Here is a 12,587-nt window from a genome sequence, read left to right as displayed (position 1 = left end):
AACCAGAGAGTATCAGCTGCGGCAATCTCATACTATTAAGCTAAGCAGAAGTGAGTAGTCTTTGTCGATAGATCTCTATTTTAGAATTTTGTCGAAAGCGCTTTTTTTCACGAATTTATATATTACGAATTTATTTGACGATTTCTGATTTATATTACGAATTTATTTGTTTTATTATCGTTATTAGTTATTCAATGAAAAATGAGTCTCAGTCGTGCTGTTACGCTTTAAGATTTTATACTACAGCACATTTCTAATAAGTTTAACGAATTACGTGTCATTTATTTGAATTCAAATTTATTTTAATGACTTAGTATTTACTAAAAAGATGTAATTTTTTTTAAAAATGGATTGAATATGGATTTGAATGATTGTTTTGAATTCTTTGAATTTTGTGCATTTGCAATGTACCTAAGTCAGTAGCGAGAAAAGCGAGCTTGGTTTGCGAAGCAAACCATATAAGATTGCGTAGCAATTTTTGGAGGTTGGTGAGTGTTAGCAAGCAGGAGGCGCAGCCCACTAGTATTTATAGAAAAATTATACCTTTATAACTTTTATTAATTTTATGCTGATAACAACCAAAACAAGAGGAAACGAATGAGGGAAAACTGGATCCTACCGCATGATTTTCCGGTAAATAAAAATGCACGGACAACAATGAAAAACTGCGACAACATCATTAGATTTTTAAATATAATAAGATATATGATCGTCTTTCTAGCTCTCATATATTGTTTTTAATTGTTGGCTAAATTTTTACGAAACACCTCAATATATAATCTCAGCTTTATTGGCTTTACCCTACCACTAGGAAAATACTTCTTTGAAAAGCGTAAAAGTTGACAGGTATGCATGCATTTTTATTAGAAACAAGTTTGAAGATGTTTTTAAAAATTAGTCTCCATAATTTTCTTCTCTATTTGTTTGTATAGCTTTATAAAAATAAAAATGGCAGAAAAATGATCTGCAGATTATGCCATTATCCTTACTACAGCGTTAGTTGTTTCGTGCCTCTAAACTTACGCTATTAACCCTTTCGTGCCGACTGTCACAAATACGTGACAGCATAAAACCGTATCAACCAGGGTAAAAATATAAAACTGGTAATCAAAGTAATTCTTTAGCAGTTTATTTGTGTGTGAAGTTATAATTGTTTGATTTATTTAATTCACCATTACTTTGTTCAAAATAAAACTATTTAGTTATGCTTTGAATTAACATTGATTATATATATGATTAAACTAACAATAATTGAAGTATAAGCAAAGTAAGTCTGTCAAATTAACAACGACTACATTTAAGATACCGTTCTTTATTTAATTTCAACTTGATTCTGATTTTGTACGAATGCTTTTCTGAATCACTCGTCCCAAAGGGGTTAAACAACACTTGCAAGCTTTCTGTTTGTTTGGCTTTATAAAAATGACAGGACAAATGATCTGTAGATTATGTAATAATCTGCATTGCTTGCTGACGTGTTGAATGTGCTACTGAACAACGCTTGCAAAATTTCTCTTTGTCTGGCTTTATAAAAATAAAAATGATCATCAGATTATACCATGATCTGCATTGCTTGCTGCCGTGTAGTATTTTTTGTGCTTCTATGGGTCTGCTATTAGACAATACTTGCAAACTTTCTTTTTCTTAACTATCAAAGATAAGCAAAAAAGGAAAGCCGACAATATGAAAATTAAAGAAGAAAATCTTAATTTTCTTTGAATTAAGAAGAAGGTTAATGCTCGTCTAAATATTCCACGACTTTTCATACCACAGAGATGGCGATGATGATAACCCTCACCACATTTCTTCCAATGATTTCTGAGAAGTTTAAAAAAAAAGGAAGAAAATATGAGAGCGTTTCTGGCGAAAGCCACACAGTCTGAGATGCCCAAAGTAAACAAACACTGGTAGTATAAAAAAAAGGGGAAGGGAAATAGTTATTTTTATCTTTAAAGACACTGTGTTAGATAAGAAAAATTATGTCTTTTTGGAAATGAGGTTGTAAACCTGTGGAAATGTCATATAAAAAGCTACAAGCATCTTCAAAATTTACCGCATTCTTACAAACGTTCCGCTGTGAATCAATTAACAACCTATTGAGATACAGAGACATTGGCCAATATTTGATTCAATTTTATCATATACGTAATAATATTTTAGGATTGCTGGGATGCCACATTGTAGCTAAATTAAATTTAGCTACAATCAAAATGTGGGCATTTTTCGACTAGTTAGAATATTTAAATTTAATCTAGAGTCCAGTGCCTGATAGCGATACATGTTACAAAACTAAAAAGAGACCCGTTACACATCTGGGAAATGTAAAAAAAAGAGAAAAAAAATGGCATTCTAATTTTACTTGATTAGAAACTTCATTCGCTTCAAAAAATTACAAATTGGAAATAACAGTCGACATATTTCAAACGCTCAAAAGACAAAACTCTGAGAAAACTATTAGCTCTACAAAAATAAGTTTAATGCACAAAATATATTACCCAGTTTTTCCCCAAGAAACATATCAAACATTTTTAATGAGATTAAAAAGGCTTAAGAATTTAATTTATCTTTTCAGAAATTAGAACAGCTTTTCACGTAATTTTCCTTTGGGTCTTACAGAATAATATACTATAATACTATCAAAAAGGCTAAAAAGGCAACATTTTAATGGCGACACTTTATTTTGTTGATATATAATCTGATGAAATTTCATATGACGAATTTCTTATGTAGATAAAAATATTTAATTTTGATTAAAGAATATGTTTAATTACCGATGTTCTATATGAATTTTACTCACAATTTTTTATTTTTTATAGTCCATGGGAGACAAGATTTCAGACTTAGTAGTCGAAACTATTACATACCCTAAATTTTTATAGTCTTTTTATTTTTTTATTCCGGAGATTTTAGAATTGCGAGTTCTATGCTCTGATTTCAACTATGCAAAAAGTTTTTATGCATCAGCGTTAATCTGAAGAATCATGGTAACTTATCTGCATAATAATTAAATACTCTCAGTTTCATTGGAAAAACAGACGCTTGTTTGATATTTTTAACTATATTTGGTAAGCTCGTTTCAAACAATGAAATTACTTTTTTTTATCATTTCTAATAAAGAATCAGTACAATCACAGTGAATGTACTCAAAAAGCAAGTTGTCGAATTTAAATTTTTGAATTTTTGAAAATAAAATTAAAGAGAAAAAATTGTTTTCCTACTTGAAATCAAAGCTCAATAAAAAATCAGAAATAGTTTAAATTCTCCAGATTGTAGATGCCAACTTGCTCCGGAAAGAGGTTAAACATTTTCGACTGGTAGTTTTTTAATGTATAATTCCTTATTTAGTATATTCGATTTACACAGTATATTCGATTTATATAGTTTTTACTCACCGCAACTTCTAAATAACTTAAAGGCTTATATCATACGCCACTTTATTATTGATAAGCCATGTTGAGTCTTTTAAAAAGTTCGCAAAATTACCCGAAAATCTGAACATTTTATTTTGTTGTTCTCTACCCCTTTGGAACATATTTTGTCTAATCCAGAGCAGTTGGCATTGCTGTTTAAATAAGTATAACACATACTAGTTTTTATGAATTCGCAGGGATGTGATTAAAAATGCAAATTTCGGTAGAACATTCATTTTTGCTTATCTATTATCTCTTAAATTAGTCAATTATAACTACCACTGGAACTTACTGTATAAATTATTCATATTAAAAACAAAATCATTGCTTGCCTTCAGTTTTATACCGCCAATTTGTACGACCATTGAAAAAAAATTTTCTTAGTGGTAGCAAATTAGTGTTTAATGCCTGAAGTTTAAAGTTTTCAAAAGCTTTTAAACTACCTCGTCGAATTAATAATTTAACCTTTTAACAGTCAAAAAAATGGACGCAACCATTAACATTTTGAAAAAGTTTTCACAAACTTACTTCATAATACCCGGAGATCACTGAATGAAGTGGTAACTAAACATTAAGATGAAAAAAATTTCACAATTTGAGTGGTTGGTAATTTACAGGCAACAGTGCTGACTGACAGTCACCTCTCGAGTGGAAAGGGTTAAAAAAATGATATGAAGATATTGTCTATTAGTTGGCTAGTTATGCTTGTAAATGTCTTAATAGCTTTGATTTTAGAAAATTCTTCTGAATTTAATTGTTGTTTTACTACCACTTTGTAAACTTTTTTTCAACGACAGTACAAGTTGACAGGCATGTATTTTCAATATCAAGTTGAAAACAGTGTGTTATAAAAAGTTGCTGATTTTAATCTCTCTTAATGAAAATTTGAAGTTTATAAGCGACCACTCTTTGCGTTTTTAGTCGCCCGTGGCAACCATGAATGAAACATGCTACATAGTTTCGCTACAGACACATGACAGAGTTTGTGGTTAATCTGTCGATAGGAAATTTGACACAATAGGGAGATTTTGCAAATTGGGATCGACTTCTGTACGCTCTGGTACGTAAGATTTCAAGTAAGTGCTCATACACTCGTGAAAAAATATCAAACTTACGTAAGTTAGAATAAGAGATTTTTCAAAAGTCCGTTGGTTAAAAACTTTAACGTAGTGGAATAGCATTTTCACTTTGACCACAAAATCAAAAACATTCTACATGTATTCAATGGACGTAGACTAACTTTTTAAAGCTGTGGCATACGATTCAAGATGCTTTGTTCTTCGTAAAACTGCGCATCTGTGAGCAAAAAAAATTTGTAGATTATAGATTTTGATTAATTCAGCGATAAAGAATGCAGCTTATTTTTATTATTATTATCAATAATAATATTTAAAAAATTCTATTGAACTTCCATTGATCATTTAACTTCCTTTAACTAAATTGTATAGTTAAAATAAATATAATTTGTAATTTTTAAATAACGAAATCATATCTAGTTTCTTATATAATTAGTGCAATTAGGCAACCATAATGTTAAACAAAAACGAATAAAATTTTTATTTTTCTCATTAAATGAACCAACCGTTGCAAGATGACACGATTCATTTCTAAATGTCATCAATACATTTTTTAAAATTCGCATTCCATCTTTTTAGCTCGAAGGAAGGCTTAAACGGGAAACAACATTTAACAGCTATAAACAGAGCCCTTGTAGCTTTGTCTTTGCAGAGTAAATCACCCCAACATAACGTAAACATACAAATAGCATTTAAAATAAACACGAACAATCGCAGTTGCTTCAATCTTACATACGAGACCGTATGTAAGCATGTAAGCAAATCTCCCCAATAAAAACCTCATTCACTTAAGGAAAAAGCGTCTATCACGCCTGCATACGTTTTAAGAAAATTGGAAATCAAGAAAATGATTTCCAAATATTCCCCAGCATTTTTTAGTCCAGCACTATTTTTCCTCAAAAATCTGAACGAAAAAATTCTCTTGAAATTGCAGCAGACTCTAAATGAAATAAAGCATTTCACACCAACTGCGATAAACTGTGGTTAAAAAGTCTTTTTTTTATCACTTATTATTTAAAACTTTAAAAGTTTCATTTAGATAAATTTTAGATAATGTATATCAGTTACAAAAGGATGGTAAATTAAAGTTAAATATTGTCTAATATTTATTAGCTACTCTCATTACCTATTTACATTAAAAGTAATTTTATATTTGTTGTTTAAACGTTTGCAGGTTTTACTCACAAGTTATATATATTAATTACAAAAAAATACATTACATTTCAAGTAATATTGTTTAATACCTATTAGTTAAAAAGCCTTGTCCTAATTTATCAAGTAAGATACATTATTCTTGACATTAGGACTGACAATGAATCATTTCTAAATTACTGACATTATCTATTTGCATTAAAAGTTGTTTAGTATTTGTTGCTTGAAACACGTCTCAAAATTTCGCTCCCAAATTTTAGATATTGGATAACAGTCAAAAAGACTGTAATTTAAGTACTAATTTCGTTTAATATGTATTAGTAAAAAAACCTTCTCTTTATTTATCAGGACAAATTTACGATTCTTGATATTAAGGCAGACATTTAATGAAGTAAATCATTTCTCACTATTACTCATTTGCATTAAAAGTTGTTTAATATTTATTGCTTAACCCTTTAACAGGCCCTTTATTTCTAGTAAAGGTAAATTAAAGTATTTTTGGAATTGAAATTGTCTTAAGAACAGTAATTGATAAAAAAAAACTCATTTAGTTTATAAAAATGACCTTTTTTTGGTGGTAAATATATTTAACATGACCTATTAGGAACTTACTGACTTTTNACAAGCTCTGCATGAAATATACCATGGTTTCAGTCTGCTGTTGACCACCCACGAATTGAGATGCAGACACAATAATATGGTGATTAAAATCAGCCCAATTCGAGTAAGACAGCAGATGCTTACAAATGATCATTTAAAACGGTTAAAGAACCTTTTTTACGCTTAAAAGTTGCTTATAAGCAAACCACGTTTAAATGTAACGTTTTAATCCTATCTGTCCTACACATAACTGCAAAAATAGCTATCAACATATGCACTTTAAGAGGAGTTGAGTGACGTACAATTACATTGATAATCTTGATTAACCCCTTAATGGGCCATTTATTTCTAGTAAATGTAAATTAAAGTATTTTTGGAATTGAAATTGTTTTAAGAACAGTAATTGATATAAAAAAAAACTCATTTAGTTTATAAAAATGCCCATTTTTTGGTGGTAAATATATTTAACATGACCTATTAGGAACTTACTGACTTTTATTTTTCTTTATTTATAAAATAAATTCCTTAAATGCTACAAACTTCAAAAGGAATTATGTATTTTGTAACTTTTATGTGGTTTTTAAAAATGACAAATGGTTACCAATTTTATTCAAACTCACTTCAAGAAAGCTGAAGTTATTGAAAAATGGAAACCTAAATTAAAAGTGGTAAAACGTGGTGGCAAGTATACTTACCACGGCCTTCAAAAGGGTTAAAAGGTTTGCAGATTTTACCCACAAATTTCAGATAAGCATATCGATTACAAAAGAACTGTACAATTCAAGTTATATTGTTTGAAACTTATTAGCTAAAAAGCCTTGGCTTCATTTATCAGAACAGATTTACTATTGTTGATATTAAGACAGACATTTAATGAAGTAAATCATTTCTCACCTACTATTTTTACCTATTTGTATTAAAAGTTGTTGAATATTTGTTGTTTAAAACACGTTTCCAAATTCCTCTCACAAATTCTAGTTAATGTAAATTAGTTGAAAAAAGGCAATACATTTTAATTAATATTGTTTAATACTTATTAGTTAAATAGTCTTGTCTTCATTTATCAGGACAGGTCTATGATTCTTGACATTAGGGCCGACATAAAATGAAATAAATTTCTCACTTACTGATATTACCGATTTGCATTAAAAGTTGTTTTACGTTTCCAAGTTTCACTCACAAATTTCAGTTATTGTATAGCAGTCAAAAAAGACTATACTTTTAAGTACTAATTTCGTTTAATACGTATTTCGTATTTTCGTTTATATTTTTAAAAATCTTTGTCTTCATTTAGTGGGACAGATCTACGATTTTTGATATTAAGGAAGACATTTAATGAAGTAGATCATTTCTCACTTACTGTTATTACCGATTTGCATTAAACGTTGTTTAATATTTGTTGTTTAGAACACATCTCCAAATTTCTCTCACAAATTTTAGATAATGTATATTACTTACAAAAAGGCAATACATTTTAATTGAAATTGTTTAATACTTATTAGTTAAAAAGTCTTGTTTTGATTTATCAGGACAGAACTCCAACTTTTTTAAAGCAGGTTTTAAGTGAAATAAAGCATTTCACACTTGCTGGCATTATCTTTGTGTATTAAGGATTGTTTAATAATTATTGTTTTTTAAAATTATTTCAAGTTTCCCTCACAAGTTTTAGATCCTTGAGGATGATTTAGGTGGAAGCTTCATCAATGTCACAAAAAAAACACGTTCTTCATTTGGCCACCATATCAGTTTATCTCATTAAAGCCACCCAAAAAGCCAAAAGAGTTGAAGCGCTAAGCTAGTTTATTCGTTTTTGCAGCTCATATGGCACCTTTCAACCTTGAGAGAGGTGGGACGCATGCGCTCTAGCGTACTTTGCATTGTTGACATCGTCTATTAAAACTTAGCCAAAACTTTTTTTGAAAAATAAACGTTTTGGCTTGAGCGGTTCCATTGGTTTGAGAGAAAAAAAAGTAACAGTTTTTGAAGATTTTCCTAGAAGTCATTTTTAACTTAAAAACATGATCTGACTTCGTTGTTGTTGAGAGTTTACGTGTCTCCGTTTCAACAGTTCTTTAAAGACCCGATGAGCACTTAAATAAATAGTTGCTGAGAAATTTTAAATATATGACTGTTCTACATATATTGAGATTCGTTCCTGGAAGAACTATATGTAGATCTTATTCTGGTGTATATTAATTTGAAAACATAAGAAATTATTTAGAGTTTCCAACTCTTAGAATTTTATTTTAAATTTTCTAGGAGCTCAGAGAAAAATAGAAACTAATCTCAAATATCAGGTATACAATGTAAGATAATTCGGTAAATTTTTAACCAATATTTGGGGCAAAATTTCTCATAGCACTTATATTTGGTTAAATGTAAGACTATTTTATTTTAGATACACCAAATATTGCTAAGTATGGTCGAGAAATACCTACATGGTGCACCGAAATTCGGTAAGAGACGCAACTTTGATGGTGACCGTTAACTGAACAAGATTTGCTTGCACCATGTTTCTTTTTACAGCTCGGTCTGGATGTATCGGAACGGTTAACGTTTTAAGTATCAACTTACTTCGGTATCAACTTATGGTGTCAACTTTCGGTATCAACTTTTGTTGTATCAAGTATCAACTTATTTTGGTGGTTAAATATTTTTTTACTTTGCATTAATTAATGCTCATTTCTTATGTTGTCTTTTTAATTTGGTTGACGGCATAATATGGATGGTGGTATATCATGTAATAATCTACTTACGGAAAATTCTTTCCTAATATTTTGCTGATAATTGTATACCAATTTATTATGCTCCTTTTTGCTGCATTTGGGAGCTTTAAAAATATTTAAAAATGGCGCAACCTTCACCGGCTTTCAGGTGACTTCAAAACACCTACCAATGATGTAACCATCGCCAGATACTCGGAGCTTGTGAAAACACAAAAATAAGGCGAAATTGAGAGAGTAAGTGAATACCGTTTTGTTGTAACTAATCCACCGGTTAGATCACGTTTCAGTTTCCAATCAGCCGGTTTCTTATCCGGAGTTGGTGTAGCTTAGCTACATAAAACTAAAAATCTCTAAACCCATGAAACCAAAAATCTCTAGAAAGAATACCATTTTTTTGGTTGCAATGTAGCCTGGGATTTTTAACTGTGTAATATACATAAATGAGCGAATTTTAAATATGAATGGGGGATTTGGAGATGGTGTAGCTTAGCTACATAAAATCAAAAAATCTCTTAACCCATCAAACCAAGAATCTCTAAAAATAATACCAATTTATTATTTTTCTTGGTGCAATGTATCCCGGGAGTTTTAAGGATGGATATAAATAAATGAGCGAATTTAAATTATTCGAAAATGTTATCCACTATAATATCAGAGAAAACAGGTTGCATGCTCAGGACTGCGAATAAATATTTTCTGGTGGTAGTGATTTAATATGCAATTATTGGTTAGTATATTCGATTAATAGGGTTTTTACTAATCACTGTTTCTAAATAATTCAAAATATTACGTAAAACGCCGTTTTTTATCATCAACCCGTAAGTTTAATAAACCTATAATAAGCACATAGGCCTGCAAATGTATGTAATTCCAATAATACAATACATTCATCCATGTTGAGCTTTTTTAGAAAAATTGCAAAAGTAACGAAAAATCTGCAAATTTTAGCTTTTAGTGCTCTACCGTTTTTTTTTAAAAATATTTCGTTGAATCCGGAGCAGTTGGCATGTCTGTAATTTTATTATTTAATAACAGTATATGTTACATAAGAAAATCTAGCTAATATCAGGGATGCCAACTGATCCGCTTTCTGTTAAAGTTATAATTCATGGAAAGGAATCAGATGGCAAAATTTGTTAAATGAGGATATTTATGTTTACTCTTTAACTCCTTGGGGACGGGTGATTCAGAAAAGCATTCGTACAAAATCAAAATCAAGTTGTAATTAAATAAAAAACGGTAACCTAAATGTAGTCCTTGCTAATTTGACAGACTTACTTTGATTTTACTTTAATTATTGTTAGTTTAATCATATATATAATCAATGTTAATTCAAAGTATAACTAAATAGCTTTATTTTGAACTAAATTAATGGTGAATTAAATAAATCAAACAATTATAACTCCCCCCACAAATAAACTGCTGCAGAAATACTTTGATTACCAGTTTTATATTTTTACCCAGATTGATACGGTTTTATGCTGCCACATATTTGTGACAGTGGGTGCGAAAGGGTTAAAAGTGGCACAACGAGATAACTGCTATAGAGTTGCATTTCGTGTGATATTTTGAATAGTAGTAGAAAAAATTACTTGAAATGAAAAATTAACTAAAATTAACTCGAGTTTCGTTTCCACTAGAAAATATTTTTTGCAAATCGGAGCAAGTTGGCATCTTTGTAATAATAACAGGCGTCATCTTTAGGGATATGATAGTTAATTTGATATATTAGCAGGTGGCAATTCCAGGGATGCCACAGGCGATTATTTATATAAAAAGTGGTAAAAGCTCATTTCTTTTTCATTAATTTATTATATATTTAATTATTCAACCATATAACTACTACTGTGACTTACATTTCAAATTATTCATATTTAAATATTCATTTAATATTTATAGCCTTCAATAGCTAACTGAAAAAAAATTCAAGGATGCCAACTGCTCCGATTTCTACAAAACTTATAATAAGTTGGTAGCGAATTAAACAATAAGTTTTGAAAAATGAGGATATATTACCCCCACTTTCTAAAGTGGTCACTTTGAGATCACTGAAATAAGTTGCATTTTATATGGTACTTCGAATATTTGATATATAGTGGTTAAAAAAATACTTAAAATGAAAAATACTAATACAAAGTGGAGCAAGTTGCACTGAAAATTTGCCGTTGAAAGTTGCTAATTTTAATTGCTTTTGATAAAATTTTGAATTTTATAAGGTGGTGGCAACCTTACAATTCAAGTTTCCTTCAGTGTTTAAATTGTCCAAGAACTAGATGTCAAGTTCTGGTAAATGCTTTCTGGTAGTTTGATTCATGCCTTCTTTTCTAGGTACAACCACATTTTTTTTCTTCAAAAAGATGAAGACTGGTTACTCAACTATTTAATTATTAGAAAATATTTTTTTTTTTACTAAGCGGAGCAAGTTGGCATCTCTACTTATGTAGCATTTTGATTGTAGCAAGTTTGTAAGGTACCGTAAAAAGATTAATAAATTTTAAAGTTCATGAAATAGCTTCCTTCATAAATTTGTAAGAATTTATAATTTTTTTTTAACAATGCAACGATGCATAATTAAAGCAAATAATTAAATAATGCTTTTACGTTTAATAAATTGGAATCTACTTATAAACAATTCAGAACAAAATTAGATCGAAATCATAGAATTAATTTATAAGGCAATGTGTTTCATTAAAGTTTCATTTTGTACTTATAGCGAAGATTGTAAATTAAAAAATATGGAAAAGAATTCAAATCAATATTCAAAATTTAGTTATACTAATTAAAAAACAGTAACTTAATTATGCCAGTATATTATTTGGTTGATTACAAAATCAAATTAAATTAATTGGAATTTCTGACTAAAATTAATTAGAACATTTCAATAATTCATTTACTAAATAAATATGACCAGTATGAAACAAATAACTGCAAACTAGTTCTAGTGAGAAGGAAGAAATATCTCACCTAAGTCATCTCTGCAATAAATTCCTTTGACAAGAATAATTATTCAAACAAAATAAACAAACAAACAAAAAAAAAGTTATTTTTGCAGATAAAACGCTCACATGGTGAAAAATGCAAGGCGAAAACAACTCAGCATCATCAGCTGGAATACAAAATTATATTTGATGCGGTTTATGCGCACGACGAAACTCGCAGACGATGAGAAAAAAAAACCTTGACCTAATGACTGCTCCGAAACGTGATTAAAACTTCATTCTGACCATGATTAAATCTGGCAACGAACTTCTTTCTAGTGACGTCACGACTTTATAGAATAGAACTTTAGAAAAGTATGTTTTCTACTGCTTTTCTATTAACACTTAATCGCATGTTCGACCTATCGAATTGTTTTAAAGCAGTCCCTTGTTCTATTGATTGTGACTCCATTACTAAGTAGCTATTCTGTTTAAATAAAAAAAAAGTCGTTTGAATCTCTGATAAGCTATTTAAGGCAGGGTGTGTTTTACGAAGTGTAAACAATGAATATTTTTGTTCTTTTATAAGTACACATTTCGAACACTCATATTTTCAATGCTAACGATAAAAGAGCAACGTACTAAATTTTTGTCAATGTCTTTTGAAGAGCGATGTTTATGAAATGGAATAATTTTCTTAATTTT

At 29.5% G+C, this 12,587-nt stretch overlaps 1 protein-coding gene across 1 annotated transcript in view; it reads right to left on the bottom strand.

Moving 5' to 3' along the window:
- LOC107457049 (smoothelin-like) overlaps nt 1-12,587 on the bottom strand; it is a 92,301-nt gene that overhangs the window by 36,472 nt on the left and 43,242 nt on the right. The gene's annotated exons all lie outside the window — the stretch shown is intronic.

This window comes from Parasteatoda tepidariorum, chromosome 5 (genome assembly GCF_043381705.1).
Source record: "Parasteatoda tepidariorum isolate YZ-2023 chromosome 5, CAS_Ptep_4.0, whole genome shotgun sequence".
In the NCBI taxonomy this organism is placed as follows: domain Eukaryota; kingdom Metazoa; phylum Arthropoda; class Arachnida; order Araneae; family Theridiidae; genus Parasteatoda; species Parasteatoda tepidariorum.
The sequence above is the reverse complement of the archived record's forward strand: the minus strand, read 5'-3'. Positions and strand labels throughout refer to the sequence as shown.